The following is a 17,604-nucleotide window of genomic DNA, read 5'->3' as shown; positions in this document are numbered from 1 at the left end:
AGATTTTAGCAATTAAAAACAAATATGTGTTTGGAGGGTGTTATGACTAAGTTACCAACTTACATGACGAGAAGTAAGAATTTCAGGAAGATGTTGCTTTTTTAATGTGGACAGATTAGGCTGTAACTTAACCTCGAGATGAACCAAACAACGATGTGCAGTAATGCCTATAAGGTTAAACAAGGAAAAATTCAAGGAATAGCAGAGATTTATTCAGAGATTTGTGGTGTGTGTTGTTTGGCAGACCGTTTACTGTCTTTTTACCATGACTGTGCCAAATTATTACAACAGTAGAATTAAACGTATGTTTTTCTTGGCTTACTGTGTCATAGCTTAAGATAGATTAACACAACTCTGAATTTGGGTTGTTGTGAGAGGAGCTGTTAATGAAGCTGGTTTTTAAAGGATGTGTAGCAGAAGTATAATGAAGCAAAACTAAACTTTTTAATTTTGAGATTTAAAAAAAAAAAATTACCATTCTATAATGGTAAATGGCCTGTATTTGTATAGCGCTTTTACTTAGTCCCCAAAGCGCTTTACACTACATTCAGCCATCCACACATTCACACACTGCTGATGGCAAGCTACATTGTAGCCACAGCTGCCCTGGGGCGCACTGACAGAGGCAAGGCTGCCGGACACTGGCGCCACCGGGCCCTCTGACCACCACCAGTAGACAACGGGTGAAGTGTCTTGCCCAAAGACACAACAACCGAGACTGTCAGAGCCGGGGCTCGAACCGGCAACCTTCTGATTACAAGACGAACTGCCAACTCTTGAGCCACGATCCCCTGTAATGTATGTAACTTGTTCATGTCCACATTCTTTGTCCATGCATTTGGATAACAGCTTTAAAAAGAAAGCACATGAGGATTGCCTATGCAGTAAGACTTTTTAGGATCATTTTGTTGAAGCTTGAGCTTTTATGTTTCTATCTTTTGTGCTAAGTTTACATATAATCAAATATGCCATATAACTAGTGCACTTGCCCCACAAATTTTATTGTAGAAACACTGTTAAAATTCTGAAATTATTGGCTTGGTGGTGAGATACATGCTACCATACAGTTTGCATAAGTTGTTTTACTTTTAAATTACTGATATGAATAATAATAAATACATACATCCTCTGCATGTGGTCATAAACAACCAGAGGAGTCTGCTCAGAGACAGGTTGCTTCTCCCAAAGTCTAGGACAAACAGACTTAAGAGTCAGAGAGGGGTCTCCCTATCTGTTTAATGTGGCTAATGTCTAATGGTGCCTGGGTGTGCCAGTCTACATCTAACACTTAACTGTGTGTAATAAAGTATAAAGCACATATGTGATGCTATCCGTTATACATAATATACCTATGTTGTCTAAACATGTGATCAATACAATAAGATGAACGAAATTTTCATTACTAGGTTACAGTGGGATTCAGCAGGCGGGGAACCCTAAAATCAGTTTTAGTGGCTCAGTGTGGGAAAAAAAAAATCATAACTGACAATAATTTCTATTGAGAGCTCCAGTACATTTTCTTAGCAGCTGAGCTGCGGTATAAAATTTATATAAAGGTGGAATTCAGTGAATAAATCTGGGCATCATCAACTAAAATTTAAATGAATCTCTGCTACACTTGATGTAACCCAACTCTGACCATGAAACCACAGCCACTGTGCACCATTCACACTCTGTCCAGTCACACACTGTAAAACACTGGTTTCTTTGTAATCAGGTTAATTTTGGAGCAGAAGTGTTTTCTCGGTGATATTTAGAAGGTAAAAAATGAAAAAGGAATCAAAGGTAGGCAGAGGTTTTTATATCCAGACTTGTCTTTATTCATCTTACTTTTGGGATACAGATTGGAGCCAAAAGGCTCTATATCCTCCAAAGGGGGAACTTTTCTAAACAAGAACAGTGTCGTTTGATGCTTCTTTTATGGTTAGTGAAACATTACATTTTGTATTACATACAGCAGGTAAATTGATTTGCTTTCTGGTCACAAGTACACTTCATCATCCTCAAATTAGAGAAACACATGGAATTAAAGTGGCATAATGTGAGGGGATTGTTGGCTTGGTAAACATAATAATATTGAGAGGGGCTGAAAAAAATTCAACAATAAATCTTATTTTATTTTCAGAGTGTTGGTTGAAGCGATCGGTGATGGGTGAGTAAGAAGAAGAAGGAGAGCTGGTGTTTGGCTGGAGGCTGAACTACTCCCACTGGAGGTTGGCTTATTAACTTCAATCTGCAGGTGGGCTGGGACCAGTCTGGATAAGTTTTAGTCTGTGTTCAGATTAAACCGAGAGCCTCCTTCACAGCTCTGATTACATTCGAGGCTGCAACTGCAGCCTTAATCTCACCCCCGCCCATGACTGCAAACTCCATCTCGCCCCTGCCCACCACTGCAGCCTCTATCTCGCTCCCAGCCCTGATTGCAGCCTCAATCTCGCCCCCACCCGTGACTGCAACCTCCATCTCGCCCCCACCCACGACTGCAGCCTCATTCTTGCCCATGGCCACAGCCTCCATGTTGCCCCCACCCATGATTGCAGCCTCTATCTCGCCCCGGCCCTGACTGCAGCCTCCATCCCACCCCGAACTCTGACTGCAGCCTTCATCTTGCCCCTGGCCTCAACCAATAGCCACGACTGCTTTGTGCTGCTCATCCAGCTTCCAGTTGGGAGGCCTGTAGGGAAAAAAGATGTTAAGAATCAGAATTTGCACCTGAATCGTCATGTCTGTAAACTCACCTGTTCTCACCTTTCCTCATGGCTTCTCCTTTGGTCGATGGGTCTCTGTCTATCATCTCTTGATCTTGCAGCTTCACTTGATCTTGGTGGGCTGGGTGCTCAACATCCCGATTTTCAGTATTCACTTGTATGATGACCTCATCTCTGGGTACTGAAGACTGAAGAGTGCCATTCTCTCCAGTCCCCTCTGCCCCTGAAGAAAAAAAACAAAACAAGAAAACATAATTTTCTAACATTTTCTTGACAACTTGACAACTAGACAACACAGATAGATGATCTGTTAACCAAGGTCCCACAGAGGAAAATACCGTCATCACTCCTTTAACCATTGGTATAGTTAAAGGTCATATGGTCATAACTGTTAGAGTGAATTGTGAAATGTTGCCGTTATTGTACTTAAATTTGTAAACCTTGCCTTAAACTGCATGTTTAGATTCTTCTGTTCCTCCCCTACACATCTAGGATGCTGGGGGAGGTAATTAGTTATAGTGTTTAACTGCAGGCAAATCCTAAGTGAAGGTTCTGTGTCCTTATTTAGTGAGGATGTTTACTTCTTGGCATTTATGCCCTCACCTGTGCTTGTAGTGGACCGTTAGAGGGGTTAAGCCATATACAGGGTGAGGGGAGATGACCCTTTGTGATCATGAAGTCACACAAACACACCAACATCCACACACACACTCACCCATGTACAGACACACACACACACACACACACACACACACACATACAGACACACACACACACACACACACACGTGCTCGCACATGCATACACACACAGCGCCTCAGTATTATGACACCCCGCAGGGGGGCTTTACAATGGGTGTTTGTGAAACTGTGTGTGACAGAATAAAAGGCTGCAGGGGAGGCTGGTTCTTTGCAGTTGACGGAGGTCGAGGGCAGAGGTGCTGCAGACCAGGCTCCCCTTGCTAGCAAGTTAAAACCGGTTAAGCTGTTTGTCTTGCTTTGTTAACGGGTAATAAGTCTTTGAACCAGCGGGCCTGTGAGCGCAGACCCAACAATAACAATAAAGAATTTACATTGTAAGGTAAACACCTGGCACGTTTATAAATAGAAACCCAATGATCTAAAATGAATCATTTTTATGGCTGTAATTTCTAGCACCTCATTATCAGAGGCTTTAAAGTAATTGGTAAATTGGCTGAGCTAGTTTCATTTCCAGGTGAGGCCCTATAACAAATTAGGCAGAAGAACAATCTGGACTGGATATCAAGTGTTGAGATTTCAGTTGAGTTATAGCATATTTTCTAATTTCAAAGCTGCACTGCTGTACTGATTAGATGTCTTGTCCTCTTCCATCTCCCGGCTCACTTATTCTCAGGTCAGAGTGGTAGAATAGCATCAGTGTTAATAAGCACTTGTTCAGTGGTGATGCATTCTCAATCATCCAGGAAAGTAAATCTCCAAAAGTTGATTCTGTTCATCTGGACGTAGCGTTTTGTGGGAGAAACGTTTTGTCACTCATCCAAGTGACTTCTTCAGTCTCGATAGACTGAAGTTGCTGGCGAGCTTTCCTGATAGCAGTGTCTGTGTGAAGAGTCCAGGAGAGATCCTGAGTGATGTTGACTCCAAGCTAAGCTGAAACTGGTAAGCTGAAGACAGCTTCAGCCGTCTGTTTGCTGAAAAATAGTAACGCGACCGCACCGCATTTTCTTCTTAGTAACGGTAACAGCGTTGTAACGATAGAAATAGTAATTAGTTAGATTACTCATTACTGAAAAAAGTAATGCCGTTAGTAACGCCGTTACTTGTAATGTTGTTATTCCCATCACTGGGCATTATACAGCAGTTGTTTTGTTTGCTCTGAATTTTGACAGCCCTATTAAAGATTAATATCAGTTTGTACATGCTCCAGATAGCTTTTATTCAAATTCTTTAATTCTCACTCGCTTTTGCAACTTTGTACTTTTGTGTTACTCGCAGCAACAACTCCACCTCATTGTTAGTCCATTTAAAAAACTCGGTGCTCGACATTTTGAAGCGACGTTTCAAAGAGCCCGAAAGTAAAGCGGCAGACAGAAATGAGGTTGAACCTTCTTGCGTTTCACGCATGCACAGGTCTGGAACGTAAGCATTTTCGTCCGTTTCAATGTTGACGCACAACTCTGTGAAAACGACTGAAAACACTAGTGTGAATGCGGAGCATTTTCCAACGAAAACGCCGTTTTCAAATCTATCCGGGCTGCTGTGGACGTAGCCTCAGACAGTGTGCAAACGAACTGGCCCCAGTGTTTTCTGGCATTTTCAACTCCTCACTGCGGGCATGTCATGTGCCTGCCTGCTTCCTGGACCCCCCAACAGGTCTGTAAATGATGCTATCAACATGGCTCTACACTTCCTCCTGCAGCATCTGGACTCCCCAGGAACCTACGCCAGGATCCTGTTTATGGACTTCAGCTCTACCTTCAACACTATCCTTACAGATCTTCTCCAAGGCAAGCTTTCCCAGTTGAATGTGCCTGATCCCATCTGCCGGTGGACCACTTCCTGACGAACAGGAAGCAGCATGTGAGGCTGGGGAAGAATGTCTTGGACTCCTGAACCATCAGCACCGGCTTCCCCCAGGGCTGTACTCTTTCTCCTCTCCTCTCCTCCGTGTACACCAACTGCAGCACCTCCAACCACCAGTCTGTCAAGCTACTTAAGTTTCCAGAGGACACCACTGTTATCAGATTCATCTCGGACGGGGATGAGTCTGATAACGGCGGTGGAGGTTGACCGTCTGCTGTCCTGGTGCAGCCAAAACAACCTGGTGCTGAACGCCCAGAAGACAGTGGAGATTATTGTGGACTTCAGGAAGCACACAGCCCCACTCCCCCGCCATCATCCTGACTGACACCCTCATCACCACTGTGGACTCATTCCACTTCCTGGGTACCACCATCACCCAGGGACTTAGGTGGGAGCCCACCATCACCTCCGACACAAAGAAGGCGCAGCAGAGGATGTACTTCGTGAGGCAGCTGAAGAAATTCAACCTGCCAACATGGACGATGATGCAATTCTACACTGCAATCATCGAGTCCATCCTCACCTCCTCCATCACCGTGTGGTACGCTGGAGCCACCATCAGGGACAAACACAGACTGCAGCGTGTTGTACGCTTTGCTGAGAAGGTGATTGGCTGCAGACTCCCATCTCTGCAGGACCTGTACACCTCCAGTACAGTGGGTTGTGCAGCTCAGATCACAGCTGACCCTTCTCACCCTGGTCACGGATGTGAGTGAAGTTGGCCCCCCCACCTTCGTCAAATCTAACAAAAGTGGTATCAAACGTTTGTGCTACGTTTGTGCTGCAAAAATTTTCGTTTGTGCCGCTTTCATTTTAAAGATATTAATAAAAATTTCTAGAGGTCATCAGAGGTCAACCAGTCCCCCCACATTGATGGAATCAAACAAAAATTGATGTCAATCAAATGTGCTACGTTTGTGCTGGTTTGTGCTGCAAAAATTGTCGTTTGTGCTGCTTCTGTCTTAAAGATATCAATGAAAATGTAAAGGTCAAAAGGTCAACCAGCCCCCCCCCACATCACCCAAATCAAACAAAATTGATGTCAAACATTTGTGCTACGTTTGTGCTGGTTTGTGCTGCAAAAACTTCCATTTGTGCTGCTATCATTTTAAAGATATTAATAAAAATTTCTAGAGGTCATCAGAGGTCAACCAGCCCCCCCACATTACCCAAATCCAACAAAAGTGGTATCAAACATTTGTGCTATGTTTGTGCTGGTTTGTGCTGCAAAAATGTTCTTTTGTGCCGCTATCATTTTAAAGATATTAATAAAAATTTCTAGAGGTCATCAGAGGTCAACCAGCCCCCCCATATTAATTAAATCAAACAAAACTGGTGTCAATCAACTGTGCTACGTTTGTGCTGGTTTGTGCTGCAAAAATTGTCGTTTGTGGCGCTTTCAGGCACAAACGACAATTTATTATTTATTTATTTATTATTTAATTTCAGAGGCCAAACGGACTGCAACTTAAGAAAACACCAGCAATAAGAAAAACGCTGCAAAAGCACACAAAACACAATGGAAATAGGAAAAACAACAACGGAAATAGGAAACAAACAGATTTCCAAAAGCACAAGGGAAGTGTTTCTGGGGAGACAATAACCCGACGGACCAGATGCAGGAACCCAAAACATGCTAGGAGTGTTTTATCATGATTCATATAATACTGATGATGGATTTTTAGACTAATAGTTAGGCTAACACACTTAGCTCTCGTCTTTTTTTTCCTCACAAAACTGATAGATTCTCCACTTCTTTTAAGTGTCTCCCAGCGCAATTCTTAGCATATCTTGGTTCCTGCAACTGGTCCGTCGGGTTATTGTCTCCCCAGAAACACTTCCCTTGTGCTTTTGGAAATCTATTTTTTCCTATTTCCGTTGTCGGTTTTCCTATTTCCGTTATGTTTTGTGTGCTTTTGCAGCGTTTTTCTTATTGCTGGTGCGTTCTTAAGATGCAGTCCTTTTGGTCTCTCAGGGCCACAGTATTGGGCCCCTTAAGGAGGTCATGTCTCTGTGAATGGCTGTGTCCCAATCCAGCGACCGCACGCTTCGGAGTACGCATTTTGAGACCTATCACATCACAGCAATGCGACGACGGCTGTCCCAATCCGAAGTGTACTCCAAATGCGGTCTCCAAATGCGCAGTCGATTTCCGCAGATTTGAATTGTGGTCTGGTGTACACTTCGTGGTCCCATATATCCCACAATTCATAGCGTGGCGGTGGGTGTGGATAATTTTGCCAAAAAAAGCGGCAGACGGCTGAAGCGGGGCGACCGAAGAGTAAACTTTAAAAAGTAAGTACTGAATATTCAACACATTCTCACTCCCAACTCGTCAAATGTGTGACGCATGGTCAGGCTCCCTCTGCTTCACTTATCGACACGCAGGGTACCCCCCTCGCGTCGAGAATTGACGTGCAGGGTCCTCTCATTGAATACTATGCTGCTCCCTAAACGTTGTTTATTGACGGCAAGAGATTGCCGTGGAAGAGCCTGTTGTTCGTATATTTATACATTTCCGAAATCACATTGTAGTGACGTGTACTGAACACAATATATTATATAATGTAAACAACTACCTGAGAAACATCAGATACAGCAGATAAATTAATTATAGGCTATTACTTTTGTATCGTTTATTGCATTTATGGAGGGAGAGGTGTATGCTGGGTAATGGCACAGCTAGCGACTGGGTGACTTTATTCGCCCGCTTCAAATGTTATCAGTCCATACAATGGTCGTTATTAGCACAAATCAGTCCCATAGATATGGGCCATCTTTACCTGCTAGATTGTTCAGAAGGTTGTTCTCATCCATCCAGATGGAGGATCACTAACAGGAGCGTGGGAAGACTCCAGAATCCACTCTGGCTGGAATCCGGTGGATACAGCAGTGTTACAGGTAAGACCATTTAAACGGACAGCATTTATAGAATGACTTAATGTGGTTATGTTAGTAATACAGCGAGTGCTAATATAACAGCTTTAAGGTGCATTTGTAGATATTATTACGTGTTTTACCGTCTTTATGGTGCTAGCTTAAAGTTACGGTGTAAACGTTAGCTTATATTGTAGTAAAGCTGTTACTGTTTAAACGATGTTAGGACAGAAATATTAGCTTCTGTCATGACTAATGAAGTTACTAGTTAATAAAGTTTCCAGTAAAGTGATTATTTGCAGCCACGGATTGACAGTAAATATCCCGATTAGCTTCAATGCATCTGTTATAAATATGTGCAAGTTTCAGTGCTTCGTTTAAACTGTATGATACTTATACTGACCCAGGGTCAGTGTAAAATACAATCCTAGCTGTGTGAACAAAGCCTGGCTCCTTTAATCCTGCATGACAAACCTCAGGATGCAGGTTATTATTACTCTTTCCTGCTGGCACACCTGTCACACCTGAGAGTCAGCTAGAAACTTACAGTAACATGGACATCATGCAAAGACTGCCAGAATCTGTAATACTGTAAATCAGTGGTTCCCAAACTTTTTTGCTATGTCCCCCTTTGTTTTACAAGAAAAATGTTCGCCCCCCCCCCCCCACCGCGCGCACGCACAAACGCATCCTCCAACCGCACACACCCATATTTTGCTCCATTGCGGTTTATTTCACACCTCAAACATTTTGTAAACAATTAAGCAAATACAAGTAATCTGCAATAAATTACAGGTAGCAAGAAAATACACTACTAACTCTTTTACGCTACGTCCGGACCTACCTACACCGGTATTTTTGAAAACGCAGCTGTTTCGTCCACACGTAAACGGCGTTTCGAATCACCGAAAACTGAGATTTTTTAAAACTCCTTTTTTGTGTTTCCGTGTGGACGAGGAATACAGAGTTTGTCACGCAACATCAAAGGTATGTGCCTTTTTTCACGTCACGCTGTGCGCCACGTTATTGTTTACATGAGATGAATTGCAGAATGGCAGATAGAGACAAAATACTGTTTCTGTTAATCTGACTGCAGGTTTTACACGCTTACATATACACACGCATATACACAGAGACGTCACAGTGTAATTATTTTACGTGTAGTTTGTTTTTTTCCTGTGTAATAATATTCAAGTCAAACCAGCCTCCACTTTGTTTTACGTTCCCTGTGTATTCTGAGTATCATGGCAAAAGACGTGGAAACGTGATTTCAAAATAAAACCTCCTGAAGCAAGAGCACATTCACAAACATCAATTAGTCTTGTTTGCACAATCTAATGTTGGATACAAATGGCATACCCTAGTATTCTAGTAGCAACATGTCAATATTAAAGCCATCTCCTTTTGGATTTCAAAGTAAAAGCCCTCTGAATGTTTATTTTTGAACTACTCTTTCAATTAATTCAGAATGTAAAATTCACGTTTCCACAGACTAGTTGCACTCTATATTGACAGTATACAACCCCATAGTGATACCATGTCAATATCAATCATTCTTATTTTACCTTTCAAAATAATGGCCCTTTCAAATTGACCATATATCGGTGTGCGATTTCAATGACTTCGGAAAGCTCTAAAATGGAGAATTGCTGTTTCCACAGAATAATTACTGTCTATATTGACAGTATTCCATCCCACAGTGAAACGATATCAATATCAAGTCAGTCTGATTTTGTCTTCCAAAATAAAAGCCTTTTCAAATTGCCCATATACGATCTACTCTTTTAACGATTTCAAAATGCTCTTAAATTGTAATTTGCTGTTTCCACAGCATGAATCCATGTTAGATTAAAAATATCAAACCCCACAGTGAAACGATATCAATATCAAGTCAGTCTGATTTTGTCTTCCAAAATAAAAGCCTTTTCAAATTGCCCATATACGATCTACTCTTTTAACGATTTCAAAATGCTCTTAAATTGAAATATGCTGTTTCCAGAGGATAATTCCACTTTAGTTCAACAGTATACAACCCCACAGTGACACCATGTAAATTTCAAGTTGCTCTGATTTTGCCTTTCAAATTAATGGCCCGTCGAGTTTGCCCATATGTGATATACTCTTTCAATTACTTCAGAATGTTTTAAAAATGAAAATTGCTGTTTCCACAGGATAATTTCACTCTTGATCGACAGTGTACACTATCATACACTGTCCAAGTCAATTTCAAGTCGCCTTGATTTTGCCTTTAAAAGTAATGGCCCATTGAAATTGGCCATATATGACTCACTCTTTCACTGACTTCAGAATCCCCTTAAAAGTAAAGTTGCTGTTTCCACAAGATCATTTCACTCTACATTGACAGTATGCAACGCCACAGTTTTATCACGTCAATGTCTTGATTATAGTTGTTTGTGAGGTACTTTTTATAATTAAACGTGGATGCTGTTAACAGGACAATTACTGTTTCCACTAAGTAATTGGAGTTCATGCAAACCATACACAACCTCTACAGTGGTAAGATCTCAATCTCAAATCAATCTCATTTTGCATTTCAGAGTAAAAGCCCTTTGACTTGGTTTATAGGAGCTTCTCTTTCCATAACTTCAAAATGGCATTAAATGGAAAGTTCCTGCTTCCACCCATTAATTCCAGTTCATGCCAACACATATCATAACATATAAGCTAACAGTGGAGTCGGTGACCATACTTTTCAGTGACTTTAGAATGCTGTTAAATAGGAAAATCCCTGTTCCCTTGGACTAATTTTTCTCTAAATCAATAATATACTCCCTCAAAGTTGTACACTGTGAAAATCAAGTCTTTCTTATTTTGGATTTTAAAATAATTGCCCTGGAAATGTTTTACAAGCTGTTTTGTAATTTCTTTATTTAGAATGATATTATGTAGAAATTACATCTTTCCACAGACTTGAAATATGGACGTACTATCAATTACGACTTACTAGCAATTTCAGCTTCCTTTTACATCATCTTTATGATTCAATTTTGTCATAATCAATTGAGTCTGATTTTGTTTTTCAAAATGAAAACCCAATATGTTTAGTATCAAAAGTACTCAGGTAGTATGACTGGGAAAACTGAGGATCAAGGATACTAAAGGGTAAAGGCACTTATATTCAAAAACTATGCAATATGACGCTGGAGCTCAAATTTCAGTAAAACATGCATGACGGATGCGGAGGAATTAATACAGATCATTACTGGGATTAAGGGGACAGGCAACCAGTCAGCAGCCTTGTTATATATAATATACACACATACTTCCGGTACGATGGCGCCTGTGTTTGGCTTTGCCGCTGCCGGCCGTGGTTTCTCTGTGCTGTTTTTCTCGGCCTTTTTGCTTTCGCTTTTTGTCACTAATGTGTTGGCTGCCCTTGTCTATGATCGCCTGACGCTGTTATCCATCCGATCCTTTATGATAAGTCAAGATGCCTCATCCTCCTGCGGTATTTTCCATCCTCCGCTGCCGACACCGGTGTCTGGATCTTCGTTAGGTGTCATCAGTGGCACCTTTCTGTGTCCGCGCAAGTCACGGAGGAGGAGACGAAAAACAGCAGGTGTCCAGGTAAAACTCAGACTGTTCTGGAAGCGGGGACTAGCTGTGCCTGGATCTATGAGACGGCGCTACCTCAGGAGTGTTCATCCAGACTCTCCTGTTGTTTGGCCTTCCATCCCCGCGGTGGGTGGAATTTATGAGCGTCGCGGATCAAACTCTGTGTTTCTTCTGTTAATAATATGTCTTTTCTTCGCTGAGCATGGCGCTTTTTAACGCTCGATCAATGATTAATAAAATGTTCTTGCTGAACGATTTTATTCTTTACAAGAAACTGGACTTCTTATTTCTAACTGAAACCTGGCAGCGCGATTGTGACTTCTCATCCTTCATCGAACTTTGCCCGAGTGCGTACTCCTTCATCAGTCAGCCTCGGACGTCGGGTCGAGGAGGAGGTGTCGCTGCGGTGTTTGGAAGCCGGTTTTACTGTCGCGCAGTGTTGGGCGGACATTTTTCATCCTTTGAACTACAGCTGGTTAGAATTGGAAATAAAGATCCGTTTTACTGCGCTGTAGTGTATCGTCCACCTGGCCTAAACAGTATGTTTTTAAAGGAGTTCAGTGACTTTTTATCCTCGACTTTGAAGCTGTCCAGACTGGTTATAGTCGGGGATTTTAATATACACGTTGATGATGACTCTGACCTCTTTGCCAGAGGTTTCCTTAGCGTCATGGATTCTTTTCATTTTACTCAGCATGTGTCTGGTCCCACACACACACCAAAGGACACACACTGGACCTTGTTTTTACTTTAGGTTTAAACATTGATTTTATTTGTATTGAGGACATTTTTATTTTGGACCATCGTTGTATTCTTTTTAATCTGTCTTTTCATCTGTGCCTCTCTCCTATTCGACATGTGGTTAGCTCTCGGATCTTAAATTCCTCTACTGCTGTTAAATTTTCCGATGCCTTTAATTTAGTTTTATCTCCTTATAACGAACCTTAACAAACCTTTTTAATAATCATTGTCTTTCTATTTTAGACAATGTTTGTCCTGTCAAAACTAGACTAGCTCCGGTTTCAAAGTTGTCTCCCTGGATAAATGACAGCATTCGCTTCTTAAAGCGTTGCTGCCGTAAGGTTGAGCGTTTATGGAGGAAAACGCGTTTGCATGTCCATCTCCTTCATTTAAAGGACCTTTTAGTCTCTTTTAACACTTCAGTTCGAGATGCGAGGGCGGCCTATTTCTCAGACTTAGTGTCTAAGAGCAGAGGTAACCCCAAGGTACTATTCAACACCATTAGTGATATTGTTGCTCCTGCTCCACCTGCTGTCCCAATTTCATCAAATGAAGATTGTGAAAAATTTCTTTCTTTCTTCGTTGAAAAAGTCAGTAACGTGAGGAACAATATCTCTCCTTCTGTGTCTCTCTTGTCTGCTCCAACTCAAGCTAGGCCTGTAATTTTAGAAAGATTTCTACCTGTGTCCTTACCAGAGCTGGTCAAGTTAGTTAATTCGATGAAAGCGTCCTCCTGCTCTCTTGATATTTTACCTGGATCTTTGTTTAAAAATGTCTTTCAGTCTATCGGTCCCTGTGTGCTCACAATTATCAATACCTCACTGGTTTCTGGTCAGGTCCCCGTTTATTGTAAGAATGCTGTTATTCACCCACTGTTAAAAAAACCTAAGCTTGATGCTTCTCTTCTCAGTAGCTACAGACTGATTTCAAAATTACCGTTCATTGCTAAGATTTTAGAAAAGGTTGTGGCTAAGCAGCTTATAGCTGTTCTAGATGAATACAGCATTCTGGATAAATTCCAATCTGGCTTTCGTAGAGCTCACTCTACTGAAACTACACTTCTTAGAGTCTCCAACGACATTTTGATGAGATGTGATGCAGGAGAATGCTCCGGACTGGTTTGAATCCTATTTGCATGAACGATCCTTTTCTGTTGCTACCTCTAAGTACAGTTCCTCTTCTACTTTTCTTGCCTATGGTGTGCCACAAGGTTCAGTTTTGGGGCCTTTATTGTTCTTGCTGTATTTACTTCCTCTTCAACACTTATTGAGCACTTTTAAGGACATTTCGTATCACTGCTATGCAGATGATATTCAGTTATATATCTCCTTTAAGCCCCATGATGTTTCCAAGCTACAGATTTTGCATAAGTGCATAGACTCCATTAGAGGTTGGATGGCTGGAAACTTTCTTCAACTAAATGAGGAGAAGACTGAAGTCCTTGTTTGTGCTCCTAAAAATTTTGCACCTAGTGTTATGGAAAACTTGGGTCCACTTGCTACATTTGCCAAACCGTCTATCAGGGACCTTGGTGTTACTATTGACTCAGCTCTGACTTTGAATGCTCATGTAAAATCTCTGGTTCGCTCCTGTTTTTTTTGACATTGCTAAGCTGAGTCCCATTGTGTCGCGCTCCGAATTAGAAATTGTCATTCATGCATTTGTTTCATCTCGTCTAGATTATTGTAATTCTTTGTTTACTTGTTTATGTAAAGCCTCTTTGGAGCATCTGCAAGTTGTTCAGAATGCTGCTGCAAAGCTTCTGACTAAGTCCTCCAAGTATTCCCATGTCACACCCCTGCTGATTCAGCTACACTGGCTCCCCGTTAAATTCAGAATCCACTTTAAGGTTTTGACCTTGACTTTCAGGGCTTTGCATGGACAAGCACCAACATATATAAGTGAACTATAAGTGAACTTTTACATCCATACATTCCCAGCAGGTCCCTGAGGTCATGTGACCAGGGCTTGCTGGTTGTCCAACACACGAGGCTGAAAACAAAAGGCGACAAAGCTTTTGTAACTGTGGCCCCCAGATTGTGGAACTCTCTCCCTTTGAGCCTGAGATCTGTGGACTCCGTGGTCGCTTTTAAAAAACAGCTAAAAACTCATCTTTTTAAACTTGCTTTTGGTTGATTTTTATTTTTAGGTTTTAGCTACTGTGAAGCACTTTGTGATTTTTATCTTGAAAGGTGCTATATAAATAAAATTTTACTTACTTACTAACGATGACCGCTAAACACATACATGTTGTTGACTCCTCCATCCTCTCTGCCTCCTCCTGTCTGACCTGCAGGTGAGAAACAGGTGTGAGGTGTCAGCTGTCAGGTAGGTGATGAGTGAAGAACAGAACAGAATCCATTTCCTCTTCAAACTGCTGTCAGACATTATCTACTGCACTCTGATCACATCACTCAGACCAGCTGCTTTCTACAAAGTCTCATCAACAACATCTTTAGAAACAAACATCAACAACCAGGAAGCAGCTTCACCTCTGATCACACACACACTCAACTCTGCTCACTCACCTGGAGGATCAACAACACTCAGGTAGATGATGCTGATGGGGTTGGTCTTCAGATGAGCTCTCCTCTTGCGGCTTGTTAGTGTGTTGACACGACACTCGTGTGTTCCAATGTCATTAATGGTCACATTGTTTAGAATCAAAGACACGTTTCCCTCCTTCATCTGTCTGTCCTGCAGATCCACCCGGTTCTCAAAAGATGGATGCTGTTCAGCTAGATCAGGATGGTCATCCAAGTAAAAAACACATATTGTTCTTCTATTTCAGCCCTGCTCCACTCTACAGCTGTGAAGCCTGGGTTTTTTGGAGCTCGACATGGCAGAGTGACGTTCTGTCCAGCGGTGGCTGTGAGGTTCACGTGGACTGAAGGAGAGAGAAGACAACACAGAGCAGAGAGGACGGATTCACAGCTTCAACGATATTAAAGACATCAGAATCAAGTGTTTTCTGAATGAAACAAACTAAAAACACATGAAGGGAGAGATGAGCAAGCGTTTTCTTTTCAGCAAGTGGATGAGTAACATTGCTGCCTTATTCAGACATAGATCTCTTATAGGTTAATCACATATCAGGCTAATGTTCCTCACAGCTTCATTCAAACATTTCAGCAGATAGTCTTTTAAACACCCTGAATAAACCTTTACTGTACGTTTGTGTTCTGATGTGAAAACTCTAGAAATATGTCCACTCTTCAAACGAAGCCTTAAAAAGAAGTATGACAGCAGATGTTTTACATAACCTGAAACAGCCACATTAAAGAAAACTGCCACAGTACTGAAGGCACTGCAGGGTGTAGCATCCCTCTGGGAGTGAGGATGGATAGATGACTCAGGCTGTGGATGTTTGTCTTTATATGTGTTATATCTAAATATGTGCCAGGGAAAAAAAAGAAAAAAAAAGTAGTGGATCCAAGTGAAACTCACCTCCACATGAAGAATATATCCTGGAAAACATGCACACTATTAAGAGGAAACCCATTACTCCAGACATGACGTCGTCCTCCACGAGGCAACAAAACCCTCTTTCACTTTCAGTTTTGTTTTACCATCTGTCGTAGACATTTAGTATGTTGTCAGCCAATGAGAGCAACCTGGCAGCTTAAGTTTCATCTAACACACTCCTCCACTCAGACCTCATTTTGAGAGACCTGTGTTTTAACATTTGAGTGTGTGTACACAAGATTCAAGACTCAAGGAAGAATCTAAGAACTCATTTAAGAAGATAAGAATAAAAACGGTGAAGGGAAAAAATGAAGAAAACAAGTGGGAAGATGGAAAGAAAGGCAGATAAAGGTGTTAGATTTATTCTTCAGCAGAGGGAAAAAAAACATAGATAGTCAGAAATAAAGATTCCCCAACTTTGAAGAAATTTTTACACCAGCTGACTGAAATAATGGCTCAAATGAGATACTCCAAGTACAAAAAATGCAAATCGAAAGCATAAGTGCGCACCTATAGTCAACTCCATTTAACCTCCTAAGACCCAAACTCTTTCATGGTATGCATTTTTATTTTCTCTTTGCTATTTGGGCTGATTGGGACCTGATGAATGTAAAAACAAAGAATTACGAGATTTTTTTTTTTTATACCTGATTTTTGTTTCTGAGAAAAATGAGATCCACACATGAGGATATTCGTTTTAAATTTCAAATGAACAGTGGCAGTATAATGTCCTCGTTAGTGGATATCAGGCCCTTGAAGAGCAACATTTTGTATTTTGGTTTAGACAACCCAAAATGTGATGTGTGGACACCAGGTCCTAGGAGGTTAAATATTATACATTGCTTTAATAAAGATTAATCCTTAATCATCATGCACAATATGTCATGGTCCTGGGTCGGTGACCCAGTGTTTTATGTTTTGATTTATTAATTGTCTTTGATTTCATTTTTATTTACCATTTCCAGTCTCTTGGTTTCTGTCTCTGTGCTCTTCCTGTGTTCCATATCCCCTCTGTCTCCCCAGTCAGTCATGTCTCAGTGTCAAGTGTCTGCGTCCATGTGAATTTCTCTCAGTCTGATGTGTTACGTAAATGTTTTCAGTTTTGCTTCCCCTGGTCTCATTGTTTGTGATTGCTCCCAGCTGTGCTTTCCTCCTGTGTCTTGTTCCCTCATTATCCCTCTTCGTATTTAAGCCCTGTGTCTTCCTCTGTTTGTGGCTGGATTGTCTGCTTATCACCAACTGCATTTCCTGAGGTCCTGAGGGTCCTTTGTTTCTTTATTCTTGTTTTTTTTTTTTAGGTTTCTTGCGGTTTAGGTTTTGCTTGTTTAGTCTCTGTCACCTTTTGCTTTTGTTTGTATTCTGCTCACTGTAACTTAAAGTCCGTCTTCAGTGTCTGCATTTGGGTCCAATCTCTCTCCACTCCTGCCACAGCAGATGTGATGCAATATTGATTTTTTCATTTGCTAGATGTAGCATAATGCCAACAAGGCATCCGTTACACTCAAGTGACTTGTGTGTCAGAGTCTCCCACACTGTGTTTTATCAATTCCTTTTTTCCTTTAACTATAGTGCCGTGGGTTAGAAATAACCTTCAGTCTCCTTTGGAGAACATGTTCGGTACCTCTGATAAAACTGAGGTTGCCTGTCGGTACATATTATGTTCAGCTGTATGG

General features: G+C 41.4%; 1 long non-coding RNA gene across 1 annotated transcript; it reads right to left on the bottom strand.

The window, feature by feature from the left end:
* Window positions 1-1,811: 1,811 nt before the first annotated feature.
* LOC102083048 (uncharacterized) lies at window positions 1,812-15,358 on the bottom strand. Its single transcript, XR_003219406.1, has 4 exons — window positions 14,995-15,358; window positions 14,686-14,756; window positions 2,749-2,931; window positions 1,812-2,674 (listed from the first exon to the last, which is right to left on the bottom strand). It is a non-coding gene; the product is annotated as an uncharacterized LOC102083048 (long non-coding RNA).
* Window positions 15,359-17,604: the final 2,246 nt, after the last annotated feature.

Source organism: Oreochromis niloticus, linkage group LG3, assembly GCF_001858045.2.
Source record: "Oreochromis niloticus isolate F11D_XX linkage group LG3, O_niloticus_UMD_NMBU, whole genome shotgun sequence".
Classification (NCBI taxonomy): Eukaryota; Metazoa; Chordata; class Actinopteri; order Cichliformes; family Cichlidae; genus Oreochromis; species Oreochromis niloticus.
Note: the sequence above shows the minus strand (reverse complement) of the source record. Positions and strands in the feature narration are given on the sequence as shown.